Source organism: Periplaneta americana, chromosome 8 (genome assembly GCF_040183065.1).
Source record: "Periplaneta americana isolate PAMFEO1 chromosome 8, P.americana_PAMFEO1_priV1, whole genome shotgun sequence".
Lineage (NCBI taxonomy): Eukaryota > Metazoa > Arthropoda > Insecta > Blattodea > Blattidae > Periplaneta > Periplaneta americana.
In genome coordinates this window covers 152,633,460-152,658,348 of record NC_091124.1, presented here as the reverse complement: position 1 = coordinate 152,658,348, position 24,889 = coordinate 152,633,460, and the positions used below count along the sequence as shown (strand labels likewise).

General features: G+C 34.5%; 1 long non-coding RNA gene across 3 annotated transcripts in view; it reads left to right on the top strand.

Annotated features, from left to right (window-relative positions):
* The first annotated feature begins 244 nt into the window (after positions 1–244).
* The window catches only part of LOC138705154 (uncharacterized), a 59,205-nt gene continuing 34,560 nt past the window's right edge, over positions 245–24,889 (top strand). Inside the window, exons 1-5 of one of the 3 annotated variants that reach the window (XR_011333643.1) lie at positions 245–511; positions 961–2,583; positions 2,677–3,595; positions 9,161–9,321; positions 22,423–22,657. This is a non-coding gene — a long non-coding RNA (uncharacterized lncRNA). Of the gene's footprint in view, positions 512–960; positions 2,584–2,676; positions 3,596–3,674; positions 3,760–3,810; positions 6,510–9,160; positions 9,322–22,422; positions 22,658–24,889 lie in introns of those variants that run through there. The other 2 variants (XR_011333644.1, XR_011333642.1) reach the window with 2 other exon arrangements.

Genomic DNA, 24,889 nt, shown 5'->3' with positions numbered 1-24,889 from the left:
AACGAAAGAATGCTTGTTTGTGGAAGAATTCGGAACTATGTACAATGTATTTGGTAATTCAAGTGTCCGACTGCTGCTGCCATCTACCAGTAAAAATTCCTGTCAACAGCTATACTATACTGAACAAAGAGTGTTTCAGATATAAGTTGGATTTCTATACAGAAGACCTGACTTCCGAAATATAGATGGCTGTTCAATCGAAGTTGTTAAATATTTTGGTTACAACACCAATGACCACTGCTGAGCCAGAAATATGTTTTTCTTCCTTGAAACGCAGAAAAACGTTTTTAAGGAACACTATGTCCCAGGATCGCCTCACTGCTCTTGCAATACTGTCAATAGAAAAGTGTATGATGTCCAAGATGGAGGGGTGTAACACCAAATGACAACTTCTGCAGTACGAAAGAACGTCGTATGGACTTCACATTTCATCACTAGGCGAGACTCCAAATTAAGATAAATACATGAGTGTAGGCCTCTACAGTAGGCCGATACATATGATTCTGCTGAGGTAAGAGCATTATTTTAACTTTAAAACACTATTCATATAACAATTACATTTTTATCATAATATAAGGTATTCTCCATAGAAGCTACATCAAAGAAGGCATGTTTCACTGGCTTATGAGAGATGTATATAGTGGTAAACACGTGGTTTATTAGTTTGCTGTAATAACAACTTCCAACTATCCATTAGAATATACAGGTATCAAATGACTTTTATGTTGAAAGTATTTATAGCTCCAAACTAAAACCATGTGTTACTAGTATCATCTCACAGAAGTCAATGGAACAAAAGAAAATAGTGTCTCCTATGGTGTAGTTATTTTGGAGAATTACGTAATATAATTTTACATAACCTTACAAATATTTAGTCTAATGAAAGTGAATAAAATCAAGGTTGAAGTTAGGTTAATGTGTAGTTCATATTTTAAAATGCAATAACCATTTTATTTTAAGGTTATAACATGTCCAGAAGGAAAGAGTCTAAAGAACTTATAGGCCTACATCAAGAAAGAAAAGGCTTTCGTTACAGAGCAGCTTACAATAAGCAGTGGTTAATATGTACAGACAATTGAAGGCTGAAGCAGAATAGGAAGATATCTGTCAAACCAAAGCGGTTCTAATGGTAAGAATTGCAAATCTCTTGTAAGTAGGCCTACCTGTTTTTATAGATAATATTTGACAGGATCAGTACAGATCTTATTCCATAAGGTTGCATCCATGATAGTGTGTTAAAAAATATTTACACATAATTTAGCATACGAAGACTTTTCTGTAACCTAATCTAATGCAACTTCATTATAAACTAATGCATGTGGTTGAGTTTACATGCAACTGAATTTTGAAAAATTTTAAGCTTACTTAGATATACAAGTCCCAAATAAAGTGAAGTCCCATCACTGATAACCTTTCGTACGTACAAAAATATTCTTGTTAGAAATTAAGTAAAAAAAAAAAGTATTCATTAACGCAGAAGAATATTTTTATTATTGTCCCAAGTACTTCAGTGTATTACCATAATCTTTAAGGCTATAGGAATAATTAAAAAGGAGCATATTATATGTTTACTTGTTCCAGATATAGGTACACCACAGGCATGTATGTATAAGAAGCATTAAATTGGACTCTCACTTTGAGAGGGGAACAGAGGTTAAGGGTGTTAGAGTGTAAGGTTCTTAGGAAAATATTTGGAACTAAGAGGGATGAAGTTACAGGAAAATGGAGAAAGTTACACAACGCACAACTGCAAGCATTGTCTTCTTCACCTAACATTATTAAATCCAGACGTTTGATGTGGGCAGGGTATGTAGCACGAGTGAGTGAGTCCATAAATGCATATAGAGTTGTTAGTTTGAAGACCTTTGGAGAGGCCGAGACGTAGATGGGAGGATAATATTTTGAGGGAGGTGGAATATGATGCTAGGGACTGGATTAATATTTTCAGGATAGGGACGAATGGTGGGCTTATGTGCATCAGATAATTTTTCCAAGGAAGTCATTGCAAGATTTGTATATGATAGACCGAATCGAGATGAAGAAAATTATGGCAGTAACATTTTTTTTTTATAATTTTAATAAGTTAAAAGACTGTAGACTTTACTCTTATAATTACTTCTTATTTATCACTACCGGTACTATTTTCATTCCTGTTCAGGAAAAATAGTAACAGCCATGCTGGTACTGGGCCATGTAACAGGAAACTATGATACATACTTCATTTGAAGGATCACGTTCGTCATTAAGGACAATTTTGAAGGAAATGTGGTTTAAATTGAGAGTAAGAGTAAGAGAAAGTAAAAATATTAATTTTAAGAGAATATGTGAGAAATATGAAAAGTGAGGGTCCAAAGTCTGTTGTTTTTCTGGATGAAACGTGGATTTTTATGAATGGCAGGCTTTATTACAAGATTTTAAGATAGTAAAGGGAATAAATGTTGTAACATTATTAATTCCATGTATATTTCATAGACTGTGCAACACATTCATGGAGCAAACCATCATCATTGGTGGTAAGGTTCAAGGAGTTATGCATTGACCTGCTGTGGGAGAAAGACTGGTCATTGTACAAGATGGAACCTGGTAGTGTAACTACAATACTATTAAACTATATATGGTGTAGTAACTTTTATTATATGTTCTATCTAGAATCTAAATATATTGTGTCTTTTATAGATGCAGATTTAACTTTTTGCATCCAATTTGAAGACTGGCCAAGATTACTATGGTGCCATGAATACATTCCAGAAGTGGGTGGAGAGGTAGCTTATTGTTGGGTTGAGAAATTTAGATCCTTCGATTATTATTATTATGGACAATGCTTTCTACCACAATAAAATTGCAGAATAGAAACCCACAACAAAAGGAGACCCTTTATAAAAATGTTGGCAAGTACACAACAAATTTTGATGGCGAAGTTGAAGCCATTTATACATCACTTCAAAATGTATTTGTTTGGCTAAACCAATGCAAAAACATAGTCATCCTGTCTGACTCCAAAGCTGCAATCCAGTCCATCAGCTCAACTACATCCCCTAAAATGGAAAAAGTAAAAGAAATTCATTGCATGGTAAAACAAATTCAAATGCTAAATAAAAAAGTGGTCTTCCAATGGATCCCGGCCCACTGCGGACTGAACGGTAATGAGAAAGCAGATATGTTAGCAAAGAAAGGAACTTATATCAACTTAAAAACAAATTTCAAGTTCCCATATGAATCAATAAAGCGAGTCCTAAAAAGAATAAGTTACAGCGAACAGGCAAAACATCAAAATTCAAAATGGAAAGAATCATTCAAAGATCCAAAACTAATTCCTGATCTACCTCGAAAATCTGCCGTGGCCATGTTTAGATTGATTACTGGTCATGATTGCCTCAGTAAACACCTTCATCGTATTGGAGTACTGAATTCACCTAAATGCTTACTGTGCACCAGAGAAGAGGACATGGAGATGGAGCACCTGGCTAATTGTGAAACTCTTAGGACATTTATGGACCTTCCATCAAAATATTGGGAAGCAAGAAGGATGATGACTTCATTGTTAAATCCAGAGCATTAGACACACACACACAAAAGGAGATGAGATCAGTTAATGGTAAATATAATTTCTGTAGAATCTGAGTAATGAACTTTGATGTTAAGTTGCATTATTTATGTTTAAATGTGAACTTTGTTGATATGGCTGAGACAGAATGGAGTTACCATTGCCAGACAATGCAAACAGGAATAAACGACATTTGGAAAGGTGATTCTCTAAATGTAAGCAATTCATAAGTAATTTCCTCCCCCCCCCCCACTAACTGTGGTTAATTGACTGTTTGTCATTCAGCCATATAAAGCGAGTTGTGTAGACCAATTTATCAACACAATCATTGCCCAAGGTGTGTCATAGGATGCTGGTTTTTCGAATACACCATCCAGGCCATGATGGTTACCATTTTGCACGACATACAGCAGGACAAGTGCATCAGAGGCCACTAATTTAAGAAAAGTGAAAATATCTCTTATGATCAGACACTTCATATCAAAACCCACAATTTTTTTTTAACAAAATATGATATGCCTACAGATAGATTGCTGTACATTCAAATACAAGGATGCTAGATGATCTCATCATTGATAAATTCAAGTTGTGTTTTTTCTGTTGCGTAGGACTTAACGATAGAGTTTCACTTCCAGGGATTAGCTATCATGGTGTTCCAAGAAGCCAGTGAGGCTTATTTTGTTGGTCTCTCAGATACACCAAGCTCTCCGACATCCATGCCATAAGGGTTAACATTTTGCACAATGACTTCCAGCTAGACTGCGACATCGATGTGAGGTCTGTATTCAAGCAGGAGGTGGACATTTTGAACATCTTCTGTAATGACAACGACCTGCGGAAAGAAAAACGTTCCGGTGAATTTCAATGTTGTGAAGGCCATAATTCGGAAATGAAGCATTTCCGAACACATGTTGTAATGAACTATTTTGATTGTCTACTTGTGGGAAATACATACCTGAAATTATGCCCTGTATTTTTGAAACACCCTGTATAAGTAAGGTACCTATTTAAGGCGGGTTGGGTGGTACCACAGCTCTCTCAGTGATCACATTGAGTTTCTACTACTCCATACTACAAAACTAAGGTAAACTAGAAGTGTTTCTTTTTAATTCTCTATACTGGCCATACCAAAAGGAAGATTCATCAATTTCTGTGATGGGAAATTGATTCAATTCTAAAAAGGCAAAAGCCAAATCTGCAGTTTTATTGCTGTCAGGTGGGCAAAAAATAGTTCCACCCGAGAAACTTCTCCAAATCCTGCTTCTACTAGTAATCTGTTTATGCAGACAACAAGCAGTAAGAAGTTGGAACCTACTACAGAAAATGTTGAAGTACCGGTAGGCCTAAAGTATAATTCAGTGTCAGACAACGTGGACTATATCTTCAATCACTCACTCTCTCTGAATTCCCTATTTTCTAATGTGTTATGCAGTAACTGTGACAAACCAGGGAAAAGCATGGGTTTTGCACCAAAGTAATAGTGAAGTGTCAGAGTTGTGGTTGTATGTTGTACCTCATTTATTCCAGTCCAAAAATAACTGAAAATAAACATAGGGGTAAACCATCGTTTGATGTCAATAGAAAAATTGTACAGACATTCACAACTTTTGCAAAGGGACAAGCTGCCATTGAACATTTTAGTTTAGGGATGAACATATTATAGCCATTTATTGGTTATTTCTAAAGAAGCGGAAACATTTCAAGAGAATGTTTGTAATAGCGCTAGAGAAAAAGTAAAATGGGCACACTATAAATAAGACCCTGAAATTGTAGGAAAATAAATAATTTATATTGGTGTAACTTTCGATGAGAGTTGGATGAAGAGAGAATTTACAAATAATTATGGGATATGCTGTGTTATAGATATTCTGACAGGCCTCGTAATAGATTTTGGGATTCTCTCCAAATAAGCTTACTGCCATACATGATTTTGACAGCAAAAAGTCTTGGCAGTGAGAGTCCAAAATTCCATTTTTGGTATATTGGGCACAAATGAAAATGTGACAGGAATTATTTAGGATCATCTCCAGCATTGGAGGTTGAGGCTGGAGAGAGGCTCTGGAAAAGATCGGAGAAACTGAGTTTCCAATACACTACATTTTTGTCAGATGGTGACTCCAAGACTGTCAACCATCTCCAGAAACTAAATGTATACAGCAATTCATATGCCATCATCAAAGAAGAGTGCCTGAACCATGTTTCTAAGAGGTTAGGTTCAGGCGTAAGAAGTGAAATAAAAAAATGGAAGACAATGGGTATAAATTTGGGAGGCAACACTCGGGGCAACTTGAAAGACACTACAATAGTGAAGCTAGGACACTGTTATGGGGGGGGGGGGGCTATTGTATCCAATATTCCTGATGTTGTAAACATAAAGACTGCTGTGTTGGCCACTCTGTACCATTGTAGAAACTCAGATTCCAAGCCAGAACATGATAAGTGCCCTAAAGGAGTGAACTCTTGGTGCCTCTACAATAAAGCCAAAGGGAAGGGAGAAAAACCCAATTCCCATAAAGAAATGGTCAGTACTCCCCTTAATGACACTTGTGTGGCTAAAATACTACCTGTATACCAGAGATTGTCATCAGATACCATTTTAGCCAGATGTACAGGAGAAATGACACAAAATGCAAATGAGAGTTTGCATAGTGTCATGTGGACAAAGTGCCCAAAACAAAATTTTGTGTCCAAACAAAAGGTACATCTGGCAGTAATTGAAACAGTTGCATAGTTCAACCAGGGGTCATACCAAACAGAACTCTCCAGGACACCAACACAACCTGTGTCAGAAATAAAAAAGAAAATTTGCAAACAATGAGACAGTTGCTGCCACAAACAAAGTGTTCGACATTATTTGGAGATTGAGAAACACAGAAGACAGTAGGAAAGGGTTGCCAGAATTCACAGGGAGAGCATTTTGAAGCAGAAGGAAGGAAAAACTTATGGTTCTGGTGACTTCTGATTGGTGAGTGTCAATTATTAGCATGTAATATATACAATAAACTTTAAAACTAATTTTCCGTAACTTTTTTTTCATCATTCTGGCATGTACTTTTTATAGTAAATATAATCCAATGTTCTTGAAATTTTTACAGTTGGTAGATACATTGCCCATAAACATGGCCTAGTATGGGTTTTGCCAAATTTTGATTTTGAACAATTTTATGATTTTTTAAACAATTTTTATTTAATTTTAAATTACAAATTTAAAAATTAGGCCTAATTATATAGTTTTTAAAATAATAATAGTAAGACAAAATTGATGCTAGGCATTATTCTCCTGCCGTTTCTGTATAACATATTACAACTTTGTAAAATTAATTTAAATTTTTGACCCAAAAGTAACTTATGTGTTCAATTTTTTTTTTTTTTTTTCAAAAAGTATGTATGCAATGAAATTGAAATCTTGTGCATATACTTACAATGCATAGCCAAACATACTGTGAATATTTGATTGAAATCGGAACGATAGGAAAAAAGTTTCTTATAATGGCAGAGTGTCCCCTTAAGAAGGGTTATAATACTGATTTTAGATTATGTGCAGCACACGTTTTCCGTTATTAACTTCACACTATAATCAAACAAGAAGTTAAGTTACATACCTAATGTCTTTGTTGTCTTCTGACAGTTAAATTTTGTGTACCGATATTTTATATAATAAACCCAGACAATGTTGTATATGTTCTAACAGTGTGAAATCTTAGCCTCAACTCTACCACCCCTACTTGTCTGTTAAATTCCTCAGCGGAATGTTTGGAAAAAAGTGGAAGGCTATTCCACCAATTTAGCTGTTACCCCGTTATTCGTAAATTAAATATAACTTATGATAATTTTAGAGGTGTAACAATATTTTAGCACATGAAATCGCTCTAGTTCTCAATGAAATTATGTTCTATGGATTACAGGAAACTAATTAATTCCCATTGATTAAAGTTCACGTTAACACTTTGTTTGTTAGAAACATAAAATTACTTAGTCATACGTTAAAAAGTGTTAAAATTTTAAAAAAGGTATATTCCTTCGACAGACGGCCCGTTTCGACATGATGTCACGTCTTCTTCAGTGTCTCCTGAACTACTGGTGATCTTGAATTCTGCGATGTGCATTTGTCGATTGTAGGGGTGGGGGTATGTTGCTTTATGGTGGGGGCTGGTTGTTTGTGTGTTATGACGTATCATATTAATTCCCAGTTCTGAAGAAATGACTTATAAATAATTGATGGAACAGCCCCCATATGCTCAATGCTTTTTTCTTAACGTGGAATCCTCTATACTCTCTGATACTTGCCACATGGGTAGGCTATCCTATTTCTGGCTTAATTGGGATAAAGATTTCTATGGTAAGTACATTAAATGTTATCGATCATCATGCAGCACATGATTTTGAGGCATTGCTGTTCTGTATTCACCACTATCGCTGAGGAGACGATAGAATTGTTGACTTGTTTGGAATATCACGGACAGGAAACTCTATTCGAAATGTCTTTTGCTTTGTGATCAAGGAACTTGTAATACAGTACCGGTAGGTTTTATCCAAAACAACATGCTGCACAAAAGAATACTGTATGTTTGCTAACTTCTCACTAAATACACTTCTCAACAATAATGGAAGTCGGCAGTCGTATTATTTCAGTCATGACCACTTGTACTGATTCTCGTAGTCACTGTGATAATAAAATTCAATAAATTATTTAAAGATTACATTGAATTCCACAAGGAAGATATAACTAATCAAAATGGTAAAGGTTTATATGGATCACTCAGTGCTTCCATGCAAGGCTTATACAGAAATACCAATCAATCAATCAATCAAAGGACATTATGGCGCATGTCGGCTCCATTTCGATTTCACAAAACGCTTCCACTCTGTTCTGTCTTTTGCTAGTTCCTCCCAGTTGGTACCGTAATTCCCATTTCCATACATTCCTTCTGAATTTCATCTTTCCATCTACTTCGAGGTCTTCCCAGTGGCCTTCAGCATAAAAATTTGCATTCTGTAGTCTGTTAAGTGTTTCATGTTTTCTGTTATTAGAATTGTCTATCAAAACACCAAGATATTTGAACTGATTGACTATTTCAAAAGTATAATTTTTTATTTTAAAGCTATTGGAATCCTTTTTGTTCTAGTGATTACCATATAGGCTATTTTGTATTACTCTCGTTAATATTTAATCCAATGTTTTGTGCTTTTTCCATTAATTCAATAAATAGCTGTCTTATTTGAAGCTCATTTCTTCCTATTAATAATAAATCATCAGCATAGCCTATGCAAAAATTTTGTGTTGTCCACCCAGGTTTATTCCAGCTGGTATTAAGTCTGTCGTATTATCTTCTCTAATGCTATATTAAATAAGATTGGCAAGAGAGTGTCACCTTGTTTTAATCCTGTTTGATTTACGAATTCTTCTGATATAATTCCATTTGTTACTACTTTGCTTACCGTATCTTCCATACATATCTTACATAGTCTGATTAATTTCAAAGGTATTCAAAATTCGGCCATTATATTCCGTACACTATATACAGTCTATACAGAAATATGGTATTTGTAATTCAATTTTAGATCAGATTTCAGATTTATTTGTTTCATTCTGATTGATTATGATGTGATTTACAGATACACTGTCTATGGTATTGCTCGCTCTCAACTGCATTGTTCGTGACCACCGAAACTGAAATCTGGACCACTATGTAAAGAAGCCGAGTGTAGGTCTGGCAGAGCAGCAATATCCTGATGGCAGCTTTGGAAACCTCCACAGCACAGCTCTGGCAGTACAGGTACAAGATCTTATTCAAACATGCGAAGCGATGGTGGATTTTGAGAGATGAGCACAAGAAAATCTCATTTCCCTTGCACACAGGTTTACAAAGATGAGTTTTTGAAGTGGTTCGTCTACATAAAGAATTAATAATCAATCTGAAATGTAAATGATTCGTTCACTGTATCAAGTAATCACATATATCCTAATAAAATCGATTATTTTAGGGCAGGTACGTGTATTTAACATTGACCATTGTACCGCCTTCACATATTGATATAAATGAGCTGTTCAGAGCAGAAGTGGTGTAAGTCAAAAATGGGTAATGAGGGTTAAAGTAAACATTCTGTAAAATACAGAGCAAAGTAGCAATTAATATTCAATTTATTTAAACTATTAGTAGTCAGTGAAAGCAAGAATGACATATTAATTGCTACTTTGCACTGTATTTTACAGAATTTTTACTTTAAACCTCATTACCCATTCCTGACTTACACCACTTTTGCTCTGAACGGCTCAAATCTACTTGCTAAGTAATTATTTTAAAATAATAGAGCTGTGATAATTATAAATAAAAGCATATCTGATGATTTAGTGGTCACTATGCTTGCATTTCAACTCAGTCCTGGAATAGGATGATGGATTTTTGGACGGAAAGATTTTTTTTTTTTTTTTTTTTTTTTCATTTTCATTTCATTTATTATATTCCATAAATCTTACATTAGCAATGAAGTTTTAAGATGTGGAACAAGTTAAAATTTTACAATATTACAATTACAATTATTTTTACAATATTTTACAATTTTTACAGTTTTACAATTTTGCAATTTTCCACAATATTTTGGCGAGATGTAGTGAGATGAGGTGAGGCCCGAGAATTCGCCAAAAGATTACTTGGCAGTTGGGAAAAACCTCGGAAAACCCCCAACTAGGTAATCAGACCAAAGGGGGTTAAATGAAGTGAGGCCGAGGACTCTCTATAGACCATCCTGCATCAGTCCCATGGCTGGGGAAAACCTCGGAAGAAACCGACTTTCGTTGGACTAGAGAATAAATCTGTGGGCCTCATTTACACGATTAGTTATATGTAAATGATATTTTCCTTTGATATTGAAGACAGGATTCTATATTGGTAATATATGGAGTGTCTCAAAAATAGACCATCGAAGTAATTGAAGGGGTTTTTTTGGAAAAAAAATTATTAATCATGTCATTTCTTAAGGTGTTACAAAAACTTCGGGAAACTGAAGTACATTTATAACTTAAATTGCCTCATAGAAATATACATGTAAATATAGGTAACTGTGGAAAGTTGTTGTTTTAAGAAAAAAATTCTCTGTTGTGGCTGAAATGTGCCTCTCCTTTAATCTTCTTTTTCTTTATTACATCCTATTTATTCTCTTTTCGTTGTTTACGTTTCTTCCATGGGGTTACTTCTGCACCTAAAGATGACTCCATAACTAATACAACAATTCGCGTGTTAAAGTTTTTTTTTTTTTAGATGACTTTTGCTGTGTACATAAGAAGCAATACTGCCAGTCTATTACGGTTTAAAATTGTATGCATAAATGTTTCAAGATGATATGAATGGGATATTTGTAAATGCCACCATCAACCTGGTCAATGGCTGTGTTCACAAAAAGTCTTTGGACTATTGTTGTTTTATGAAAACCATTGAAAATTTCCACTCCTATAACATAAGACTAAGGTTTTTTTTTTTTTCCACTAACAAATAATTCAGTATAACAGGTGGTTGTGAAACTTGGACTCTCACTTTGAGAGAGGAACAGAGGTTAAGGGTTTTTGAGAATAAGGTGCTTAGGAAAATATTTGGGGCTAAGAGAGATGAAGTTACAGGAGAATGGAGAAAGTTACATAACGCAGAACTGCACGCGTTGTATTCTTCACCTGACATAATTAGGAACGTTAAATCCCAATGTTTGAGATGGGCAGGGCATGTAGCACATATGGACGAATCAAGAACTGCATGTAGAGTGTTAGTTGGGAGGCCGGTGGGAAAAAGACCTTTGGGGAGACCGAGATATAAGTGGGAGAATAATATTAAAATGGATGTGAGGGAGATGAGATATGATTGTAGAAAGTGGATTAATCTTACTCAGGATAGGGACCAATGGCTTGCTTATGTGAGGGCAGGAATGAACCTCCAGGTTCCTTAAAAGCCATAAGTAACAAATAATTCAGTAGATGGTCGCTACAATATCCTCACCACATGCTTATTATTATCATCTAAAATTTTCATTTTTTTTTTTAAACTACGGTTCTTTTTTAAAAAAACCCTTCAATTGTAATAATAACCACAAGGTTAAGAAATATGCCAGTGAAAATGCCTCATCCCTATTTCAAATATTTTTCAAGTTTTCGTTCTATGAATTTGTTAAACCCTGGTCCCAATAATGAAAGTTAAACAGTGTTTGAAAGGTCGAAAGAAGGGTAAAGAGTATGTGTTATTTGTAGGAAAGACATTCCCTATGTTTTGTTTATTTTCGCTCAAAAAATTTTCAATTTTTTTAATAAGTAAAACTATGCAAACCCAATCTAACTTAAGAGTGATTACGCAGATATGGAGAGCTGTTCCCTGATTGTGCAGCAAGTCAGAAGTTTAACAGTTCGGAGCTATGTAACAGATTGCTCAACCTTATAGGCTTTGACGGTTACAACTTTTGTCAGGTTTACTATGCTGCCATCTAGTTGTTACATAAGGAGTGACTCCCATAATTCCCATTTGAATTGCATTAGCAATTGAATCAGTTGGAGCTAAAAGAAAGTGAGTCACTTTTCACAACTTTTCAGGAAACGCAAAAAACATTCCACTAATAACACAAATGTATATATTTTTATGTTATAGAAGACAAAAGAATATTTAAAGGTCTTAGTTGCTTGTTCCACCGTTTGATGCGCATGACATCTGTTGTTCAAATTGTCGCATAACTCAATACTGCATATTTTGACTTAGTTCCTTTTAGCTCCGACCGATTCAATTGTACTGCCATCTCGTGTTCATTTACAACGGATGGGTGGCGATCCTGGCGATCCTGGCGGTTGTTTTCTTCAAAATGCTACCGATTTTAACATAGGGATGAGGAATCTGTTGTGATCAGGGGTATAATGTACGTATGACGTACACCAACACACTGCCTAATCACAAATTATGTTTGATATCTCAAGAACCACATGAGTTCGAAGATTGAAACCTTCTGCTTTTGTGTGCTTTTTTTTAAGTTGAGGAACATTCCAGAAATTTTATCGATTTTTTAAGACACCCTGTACATGGTCAGAGTAACTTATAAAGAAAATAGTGGGGACATGATTCATAGTCTCACTGAGCTACTGCACTCCATGTGTTCTTTACAGGTTTGATGTTAAGTTCCATCATGATATGCTCATTTCTTCTATGATCAAATTTTGTGTGACCTTCAATCTTTCTGATGAAACTCATTCCAAAAGCTGTCATTCTGCTTATATCCTATCTTTTTAAGTCCAAGCTTCTGTTACATAAGCCTATAATTCCAGTTCACACGAGCAGAATGTCTGCGGAACGGCAGCCGCGCGGCGGCCGCACCATTTTCTATGACACATTAATTTAAATGTAGCAGTTCACACAGGACGGACAGACTGCGGCAGCGGAACGTCTCCGCATGCCAGCCGCATCGCCCATAGCGGAACGGACTCCGCACGGTGGCCGCAAGTTCGCTATGGGCTATTGAATTATATTGTATCAATCACACGAGCGGATGCGACAGTTGGGCAGCGAGTGTCCAGACGACATATCTTGGCTTTTACGAGAGCAGGCATGCTTTGGCCCTTTGTGTGTCTATAGGCCTATATGCGACGATTGTCCAAATCTGACAGGTGACCTGAGTGACATTCGTGAATCTGATGCTGACAGGTGGGCCATCCTGCATCAGTCCCTAATAGAGCTAGGTCCCATTTCACAGACAAGTAGCCTGATAAATCTCAGGGCTGGAGTCCCAAGCCCTTCCTGTCATCGTCGGCTGACAGATAGGCATCCTATCTGAGCCCCAAACCCTTCCTATATCAGCATCGGAAATCCGTAAGTCCTTTTACTATTGCAGATGATAGATGAGGGGAAAGTGGAGAGTGTTGGTGGAATGTTAGAAGGAAATGGGAGTACCCCAAGAAAAACCCTGTAACATCTGCTTGAGTCACAGTCGACATATCACACTGTATTTTAGTACTGGCTGTTGTAATTTTTTTTAACTTTTAGTGGTGCATTACACATTGTGATTGTTTCGATGAGTGATATAGATGTAGAGAAAGTTGACGTTGAGGTGATCGAGAATGAGAAAAGGCTATATATTTAGGACATTCAAAATGAAGAGTACAAGGACAGAAACAAAAAATGTTCAGCATGGTATGAAATTTGTTGTGCACTGTTTCTCACTTTCATGGAACATTCTGACGCAGAAAGGAAATGTGTTAATAAATAGTCCTTGTCAAATATTTCTCGCATAAGCCTATACAGTAATACATAAATTATTTTAATTTATGACATTTACCTTTTACTTCATTAATTTCTCTATGTACTTTTTAATAAAAAGTGATAACTGATAACATTTCAGTTTCTGAAAATAAAACAAACGGTAACCTTAACATATTTCATTCCAGTAAACTCTATTTGTTATTGATAATTCCTTCTAATCCCCTTCTACTAAAGTACCGGTAATATACGTACAGTAATATATTTTCTCCAAAGTGAATACGAAATTAAATACACTTATTACTCATTCATTTCAACAATTAAATGCATACAACTATTCGCATTAATTTACCATACATGTTATAGAAAGCATTATATTGGAGGTATAGCCAGTCATATGTTAATATATTCTTTCTGAAGGCATTTTTCAGAGTATGATACAATAACATTCATCGAAGCTGGGAAATGTCATTTTGAAGTTAATTAAAATAAACTGATTCCTCTTTGCGCAACTAGTTAAAGAACACATGAAAAGTTCCTTGTAATAAAGGACTGTTGACTATTGGATGTACTCAATGTCTTCATCTATTCAATAAAATGAATTATATCATTAATAATAAAATGAAAACCTATAAAAACCAAAACTTACTTTTCTTATCAATAGTAATTGCATTTCGAAGTATGCTACACTAGTACTGCACGGTGATAAGCATCTGTGGCGACTGTCCACCTCAAATCCTTCCGTCTGTCTTTTATCCGCTTGTGTGGCCTCAGAATGGTGCGGCCGCCGTGCGACTGCCATTCCGCAGACATTCCGCTCGTGTGAACCGGGCATAAGAGGACAGGTCTCGCAAGAGGCTTAAGCGAGTGTATTAATTTTTGGCCTCTGAAGGCTTCAGTAGACCTACATTGTAGATAATACCCATTGTTTTTGTGTATTTTTTAATGGCTCTACCTTTAAAGTCTAGATTATATTCCAAATGATTAAATTCATTCACCCTCTCCAGAATTTTGTTGTCTGGATAAAAATTTTGCTTCGGGTGGGTTCTTTATCACAAAATGCCATGATTTTAGTTTTTCAGATTAAATTTTCATATTTTATTATCTACTCATTTTATCAAGATTATAAACTGAGCTTCGTAAGTCATCTTCTGAAAGGTACCAATAACACTAGATAATTCTCAAAAAGTAAAACATCAATTGTATTATTTCTGTTTATTTGTATACTGCCATGAGGTGTTTGTTTCCATTTATTGATAAGTGCATATATTCATAATAAACAGGAAAGGTGATAAGCCAGATCTACATCTTGATTGGTCTCCAGTCTGTTAAAATATCTTCAATTGTAATTCATATTTTGGTGGATTTGTTAGAATTTAAGAAATAAATAAATTTAACGTTAATATATGTACGGTATTTCAGTTGAAGAAATATAGTTCTCTATAGGCTAATACAAAGTCTCTAGATAGACGTTTATCCATCAATGTGCAGCCGCACATGTTGCTGATAGAGTCAGATATTCATAGGCCCCTGAGTCAAGTAAATTGCTCATGCAAATTACAAATTACAATAACTACCTATCTTTATTATAGAAGATCTTTGAAACGATGTCCTTGTGCCACCACACATTTTTCACATCTTTTAAGAAAATTTGCATGAACACACATTGGTTCTTCTTCTGAAATTGTTGAAATTTCCCTTCTTATATTGTCTCTCAATTGTTCCAACGTATGAGGATGGTATGGCCATACCTTCAAATATTTTCTTAAGTAATGCTAACGAGAGATCAGCTGTATGCATTATAGAGCAGGGTTGTTGAAAAAATGCCTGTGTACAATCAATGTCAGTTAATTCATCTAGGAATGGTGTGATTATGTTATCCCTCTGGTTCTGTGCATTCACGATATTTTTTTTTTAATTCAATCAATCGTTTATTAATGTCATGAGCAACAGTTTGTTGCAATAGACATAAAATAAAATAATATTTGACATAAAATATAAAAACAGATGAATACAACAATACAAATGAAATACAACACTGGTAATAATAATAACAACAATAACCAATACTAATAATAATCGTAATAATGAAGAGCAAATATATTTACAGTGGAGTCAAGAAATTCACTAATACTATAGAATGGATGGTTGATTAACCAATTATACAAAATAGATTTAAATTATATATAACTTGCATCATGTGCCTTTTGTGATAACTTATTAAACATTGTTATAGCAATACAATTGAACCATTTTTTGGACTTACTTAATCTAACTCTAGATATGAAAGACAATAATTGTACCTTGTATTATAGTAATGAACGTCTGTTTTAGGGTGATAAGTGTTAAGGTTTTTTCTTAATTTTCATTAGACATTGAAATATATATAAATTTATGACAGTTAAAATTTTTTCTTGAATAAATAGTGGTCTACAATGAGTGTCATATGCAGACCCTGTTAAAATGTGTACTGGTATACTTTTTTTTGTATAATGAGAATCTTGGATATGCTACTGCTATTTTCCAAAATATACATACCATATGATAATATACTATTGAAAAAAATTGAAAATTAATATGTTCATCCCATGCTAGTTTACAATCCAATACAAGTCCTAACAATTTTACCTGTGACTGAGCTTTGGCATTCGATGTATTTTTCAATGAAAATATTATATTTTGAGTCTTATTTAAATTTAGACTGAAACCATTCACTCGAAACCAATTTACTGCAGTATTATGATTTTTTCATAATTGAATTTAAAATTTTTATATCAGTATGTGATGAATGAAAAGATGTGTCATCTGCAAATAATATAGATTCACAACTAACATTTTCTGGAATGTCATTCACCATAATCAAGATTAGGAGTGGTCCCAAAATGGAACCTTGGGGCCTGTAAGATCTGTAAGTCTGTACACATTCATTGCGCACCATACATCAAATTTTTGGTCATGCTATGGCATTTCTCTACAAGATCGGGCTTTTCTGCACTGTAGTATTTGTGTCGCTACATGACCATATAAATAAAACCATGTTTCATCAGGAAAAAAAATTAAATGTGGATCAAGAGAGCCATTGTTAACATTGTACAATACCCAATTGCATGAGTACCTCGTTTTTACTGTGACAACGTTATTTAGTTCTTTTTAGGATTCTGGTTATTGTATTATTTGTGTTTTATGTTTTGTGAACAATCTTAGCTAAGGGCGCAAATAGCCATAGTTGCTGACGCACCCTTCTTAAACCCCACTAACCACTAACCCAATTGCAGAAATTTACTCTACTCACATTATCACATGGCTGCAATTCCTGAAGAAATAAAGTACATTGCTGTTATTTATTAGGCACATTAATTTTGAAATCTTACAGTGGATATTCTTGCAATACCGTATACATTTTCTATTTATTGAAGAACTTAAAAAAAAAGTAAACTGTATTGGATTAACTCGCATATGTTGAAAGAACTGAAAGACAATAATATAAGAAGGGAAATTGCAGCAAGAAGAATAGGTAATGCGTGTTAATACAAATTTGCTTAAAAGATGTGAAAGATGTGTGGCAGCACACTGAAATTATTTCCAACATTTTCTATGACAAAGGTGGGTGGTTACTGTAATTTGCATGATCAATCCATGCACTTGACTTCAGGAGCTATGAATATCCGACTCTGCCAGCAACAGTGTGCTTCATGAACGTCTATTTGAGTGCTCTGTAATATTTTCAGTGATGAGTTTTTTTTTTTTTATTTTAGTAGGTTATTTAACGACGCTTTATCAACAGCTTAGGTTATTTAGCGTCTGAATGAGATGAAGGTGATAATGCCGGTGAAATGAGTCCAGGGTCCAGCACCGAAAGTTACCCAGCATTTGCTCATATTGGGTTGAGGGAAAACCCCGGAAAAAAACCTCAACCAGGTAACTTGTCCCGACCAGGAATCGAACCCGGGCCACCTGGTTTCACAGCTAGACGCGCTAACCGTTACTCCACAGGCGTGGACTTCAGTGATGAGACATATACCAAAGTTATACAGACGTAAATGCATTTCGAGGTATTTCAAAGTAGTTGTTTAGTCAACTGTCCGAAGACAGGTCTGAACCTCACAAGTGATACAAGAAGGCACCATTTATGAGGCAACTAGGCCTGGAAATAATAAAGTAGGTTGGTCAGTTTATTTCTGTCTCCATTGTATACATCGCCGACTAGCTACATATAACACTAATCAGAATTTAGATGCATACAAACAATTGTTCTTCCTTTGACACATATCGTCAAGTGAGATGTACTGCCTGGTAATAGATGTACATATCAGTTGTAACCTCAATCAGAGGATTATTTCAGAGTAATAGGATAAATGTTTATTTTGTCTAGTTTGTCCATTTAAGCCTATTTTAAGAATAAATGCCCATTTTTGTCTTTTTCGTCTATTAATAGTACATTATGCAACGAGCCTATAATGATAGTAATTAAGAAGCGAGTATGGATGTTTATGAAATGAGTGCAAGCAAGTTTCATAATTTTCATACGAGCTTCTTAATTACTATTATAGGCGAGTTTCATACAACTTTTTATGCTCGACCATATTTCTAACTTGAAATTATTCAGACGTATACATTTTATTTGTATCTGACAAGATCAGAAGTGACCTTTTCTAGGTCGTGAATTGTGAGATGTGCGCAGACGCGAAAGTATTGATTTTTTCCGAGGAACAATAGTGTCATTGACCTTGATGTAATCCTATTAAACTTGATATAAACTTGATTATTGAATTCGACATTGAAAAACGAGATGACAAATTGAATTTATTTGAATATTATTTACAATTAACGCTAATCATTATAGTAACAGAACATAACCTTCTGCGACAGTATTGGATTTCCAGCCTCCGTGACTTTTTGCTAATTCTCTTTTGATTGCATATCCGAGAATAATCGATACTTGCGGTTTTATAATGGTACAAAGCTGACTTGTCATTGGCTGAACACCTGTAAGCTGAGTTGTCATTGGCTGAACACCTGTAAGCTGAGTTGTCATTGGCTGAACACCTGTACTTTAATGAGTAGGTGTACCTTAATGACATGCATTAAAGGACTGCTACCAGGTGTATAATTACTACATTTCGGCATGGTCGATCATAAAAAAATTTAAAGCATTGGCCTACTTATTTACTATTTTAAGTTATTTTCACAACCAACATTTTATTGGCTTCAATTTTTCCTTTTTATGTACAATTTTAATGTTCACTATCCCACAGATAGGATAATCTTTTATAGAATTTATTTCAATATACAGTATAAACGAAATTACCAGTGTGCTTAAAATCTTCTCCTGTCCAGCCAGTTGCCATTAGTGCAAAGTACAAACTAAACTATATTGTCTCTAAAAACTGGCTTACAGGAAATAAAATCTGCCATATAATGAAAACTAATACTACAGTTGTGGTATACAGACAGAAGTCTATCTATGCTAGCTTACCTCAAACATGTTCCAGTTACGTCAGTTGAAGCACAACGATTTTTTCTGTTTTGAAAATTGATCTGTTCCATAGAAGGCATAATTTAACATCAGAAAATCCAAATACCTACGTTGTGATAATGTGCAACAAATAGCTAGATATGCTACATGAATATCATATAAATTAAGTGATAAAATACTGTATATTATTCCTTACCTTACATTTATAGTTTTTTTTATGTTTCTTAACTCTCGCAACTTAGCTGTTCTAGAATTTCATGCTACTTATCTGGGGTCTTTTTGACCCCAAAAATTTTTGTTGTTAATAATTAGGATATTTTGTACCTTACTGCATTTTTATTTACAGTATAAGCAAATTTAAGTTTTTATTGCACCTAGATTTACTCACTATGTTCTAACAATGAATGAATTAATTATAATTAATTAATTAATTTCATGGCAGATTATTCTGTATCTGTATTCTTATTTTCTCAGTTACCAGAGAACATATTCACTTTCCTTAAAATGAAGCACAAAATGGAAATTGTTAGTGCATCAAGTGTTAATTATTAAGTTCAGAAATGAATTAATTAATGAATTTAATCTCTTCACCTGTTCCAGTAGAAAGAACAAAAAGTTAATTTTACAAATACAAATAATTATTCTTGAACCTACAACATTTAACCCATGGCTTGTATGGCAGTTTATGCTATATTTGTTTCATTTGTTCACTTTGCTTACAACAAAACTCTATCACTGCAAAATAATTCTAAGTAGAAAATAAATGCGTGTTCTGTAGCTGGGGTCATCCACGAACCCAAGCAATAAACAAGAAAAGAAATCAATATATAATAAGTATGAAATAATCATTTTAATTGCAAAGGAAATTAAAATAACCAAGAATAGCATATCTAGGTTACTGGAATGTTTCAGAGTAGATGAATGTAGATATTAACAATAAAAGATGGTGTGGGATCAGAAAAGACCCCAGGTAAGTGTCGAGAGTTAATTGCCTTTTTTGCCTGCCTATTGTGCCTTTTCATTTTTTTTAATTGTCCTTTATGCCTGCTTACTTTAAGTATTATAAATGCCTATACATCTGGGCTCTAGTAATAAGAATCGTATGCACAATAATGATGAGTTAATTTTTACAAAATGATTTCATCATACGAGATTTTAGACTTTCGCAGTTTATTCATCCAGTAAATCATACACAATTATATATAGCACAAATCAAAACAAATACATAAATGAAAATAGTACCGTAAAATGGGGTAACTTTGCACCATCTGTGAAAACCTTTTTATATAGGTGTAGGGGTGTTTACGTGAACCAAGTTTACCGTATCTGTTCATCACTTCCACCAATAGATGGTATATGTGTACAGTATTTTTCCACTGTTTGCGGTCATAGAATTTGTTTATGGTATTTCTATACCTTAACAACAGAACGTGTGCATAATTTGATTGAACTATAGATCAAATTAATTATCTTTCATCACAGATGGTGTGCACAATCTCAAGATAAGTTATACTTGTATCTGTTCCTTATTCATCCATTTAGACTTTCTAGTTTCGCTTGTGTAGCTGTTTTGTCGGCAAATTTAATCTAATCAAGGTGAACTTGCGGCTAAATTGAGGTTACTTTGCATAATAACACAAACAAAATTTTTTTTCAATTTTAATTGCATTATTTTCATTTGAGGACCTTCCATGAAGTTAAAAACACTTACTATAATTCACACTTTGTATTGTAGCTAAATTACTTGAATTTGTTTTTTCTTTTTAATACATATTAAAGTCATACATGGTCTCTCACTGCCAAACTTGGTAACAATCTGCAAATATGCCAAAGGGAAATGCTGAGAAAGATACTAGGCTTATCAGTGAGGGACATAGTTCCAAATGAAGTGCTCCAAAAAATGTCAGCAATTGGTTTGGCTTGGACATGTACTAGGGATTAAAAACAAACAGTGCTGTCATCAAGGCAGTGACAAATCATTCAAATCCTGCAAATGAACTGAAAGGGAGGATATTATGAAATATGAATGGGAGAATGTAATTAGAAGACTAAATCCACCCAATAAAGTATTAAGAAAGGGCTTACTTATATTCCATTCCAGAACTTACACAAAATAATATGTATAATTTTTTTACAGTTATTCACGTACTGTTATCTGACTTGTCATTCAATCAATCAATCTAGGGCATTTCAAAACCTAAGAGGTTTTTAGCCTCATTCACGATATATTGCCATTTGTCTCTGTTCTCTGCATCTTCTATCGTCCTCCCACTGTAGAAAGATTATCTTATATGGAGACGAGGTCTACCAAGAGGTCTCATACATCTTGGAGAATAGTCGAAAGGTTTTTATTAGAAGAGAGTCTTCATCATGCCGTAGAACGTGTCCAAGCCAACGTAGTCTTTGACTTTTTATTAAGGCTATTATGTCCGGATCTTTATAAATATCCCTTGTCATTCAAAAGAACTTAAAATATTTTCGAAGCAACATTTTAGAAGAATGTGACCACTTGTATTGAAATGTTGTGTAATTTTTTCAAAAAAGTTTTGTCCGCGTTGCTATTTATAGCAGTTTTTGAATCTGTGTTTCCATTTTTTCTGTTCCTGAAACAGTATATTTTCATTGTTTAACACGTGTATGGTGTAATGTAACACCAACAGTGGCAAACTTTGCACGAATTTTTGACAGATTATAAATTTCAAAAGACTTTTATTTTCGAAGATATGACTGGCTAAATACATTCCCGCATACCCCTAGAACTTATAAAATAAATGCCTATCTCAAAATTAAACATTTAAAGACTCCATACAGATTCAAAACAAATTTTTAACTAGAAAATTGTGCAAAGTTACTCCATTTTACGATATATAAATATACTAAAATAAATATAAAAATACACTAAAACGGACATAAATGAACAATATGTGATAAGGTCTTACAGAAAATTTTCTGTTTTTCAATAGAAATAGGTCTATCTATATTGGTTTTCGATTTCTCTGAGGTTTCAGAAATAGGGTCTACTTGTAGGTTTTGTTCTTTGGATATATCACCCAATATAGGCTATAGAAGAGTTTCCTATCCCGTCATTTGTTCGTGATTATTCCCAACAACTTGATATATAACAACAACATCAAATTGTCACATTCCTCTGTGTAACTAACAGAAAAACTATTTTCGCATTATAGGCTTTAGAGGCTGCAGATAGTGAACTTGCTGGTAATGGTGGCAACATTGGCCCAGTGCACTGGAACCGCAGCAGTGCTATAAACTACCTGGTATCATGTCAGGCTCCTGATGGTTCATTTGGAGACGTGTTTACAACCACTGAAGTTGTGCTTGGCTTGGGACCACGACGACTCAGCTCTGTTAGAGACCTCAATTGTGGTAGTGGTAATTCTGCAGGAACTTTCACTGCTAGTGGTAAGTGTAACATTTAATAAACAAGCACAAGGAAATGAAAGAATTCAAGAAATATAGAATCAAACAGATCGACCACAAATGGATACTGATATGAATTCAATAAAATTATATTCATATAAAATAGGCTAGGCCTAGACTTGTATCTCTAACATTGGTATTGTTATGATAATCAACACAGGTTGATCTTTATGACGAACATAAAGTATTATGAAGGAGGGTGGAGCAGAGGAAAATTCTTTCCGGCACCGGGATTCGAACCCAGGTTTTCAGCTCTACATGCTGACGCTCTATCCACTAAGCCACACCGGATTCCAATTCTGATGCCGGATTGAATCCTCTCAGTTTAAGTTCCACCTCTTAGTTTCCCTTTAGTGGCCAACCCTCATGCACTGTGTAACATAGTGTGTGGACATTGTGTCACTGTCACACATCCACTTTTCTTTGTCTTAATCACTTCATTAAGACATCATCTACAGCTTTCTTCAGAGTTTCTTCATTGTAGTTTTTGTAAGGCAGGCTACCTACTGAGGACACATGCACGTGTGTGGTATGATGGATCAATACGTACCTAGGCGTACCTATATAGAAAAAAAAAGCAAGTACCAGTACTTGTTAGTATTCATGTATAGCTATAAATGCAAATCAAAAGTACCTAAATTCATTTTCAATGCAAAACGAGCACATTTTGATGTGACAAAGTCACCCCAAATCGCTGTTAGAAATGGCACATTTCCCCAAAACTCAACGAAATAACCTAAAATGTTGGCTTAATAATTGTGACTTTCATTGGTGCTTAAAGTAGACATATTAAGGAATAAAAATGTTCTTACCCAATGCTGAGCTTTGGCAACGAAGCCATTAGTGCTGAGGAATAGAAATAAATACTCACCAGATTACTGAAGTAAGTTCAGACACCTGTTGCAATAGAAAGTTTGCTGCACAAGAAATTCACTGAAAAATGTCAACAACACAAAAGCTCCAGTACAACCATCTGTGGAACCATAAAGTCCAATCTGAAATTTCCATACTGAAACTGTTCTGTCATATATCAGAATGAGGCATTAGTAACCTGTTTCATTGGAACAAATGTGAGATTGCGCCACTTATATTTTTCCGTGATATGAGACAAATCACCCCAACTGACGGTAGTCTATGTAAAAGGGAACACAGAAAAATGTAGTCAATTAAATGTTGACATTGGTACCCATCAGAGACCGGAACTTTGGCAGAATGCCATTTTAAATGTGTTACATATCTTCATTTTGAAAGTAAATCTGTATGAATTATACCTTTGTGATTGAAAGGTCACAGTTTTTTGTTGCCCTTTTCTGCCTTTTTTTAATATAAATGCCTAATTTACAAAATAAATGCTTTTATTATTTATCTATTATTTATTAATTTATTATTAAAAATTACCTACAGGTATATTTTAATTTATTTCTATAACCGCTACAATGAAAGTGACTTCACCGAATGTAATATTATTATCTTTCAGTCAGTTCATATTCTCTTTGCAACAATGAGTGCTGCTGTGCAGAAATGTATAACAGTAAGTGTTTTAATTATCGCTTGTGTTTATTTGCAAGACAACAATGAGTGCCAGTCTAACATTATTTCAGTTTTCTTTGCGACGTTGTTGTAGCTATCTAAATATTTCACATCGCAACATATCAGTACAACCAAACACAAAAATGCCCTTTCCAAAGCTACTGGGAAGAAGATTTCTTTGCTTCCAACAGTAATTGCAACATCGAGTCGAAAATCTTAATTTTCATTCGACTTATGTAAAGCTTTTCTTGCTGCCAAAATCCCTTTGTGAAAAGTGCAAGGTTGTGGGTCTAGTGCAAGGTTTTTGTAATTGCCTTTTATTGCGTATTTTAGCTATTTATAATGCCTTTTGCCTGCCTATTTGAGCTACTTATGATGCCTTTTTGCTTGGCTATTTTAATGATTTATAATGCCTAAACTTCCGGTCTCTGGTATCCATTAACTTAAAAATGTGAATATTGTTGTGTATAACATGGTGAATATGAACTATCCTTCTGTGTAAAATTATCCCATAAAGCCCGTGTTAAGTATCCTATTACATAAACAGCATAAATTTAGTAGACCTACAATAGTAATTACTGACCAATTAAATAGATGAATCCATCTTACAGTAACATTTCTAAAGTTTTAAAGGCATTGATATGAATACCCCCTCCTCTGTTTTTTAAGAGCTTCGATGTCAGT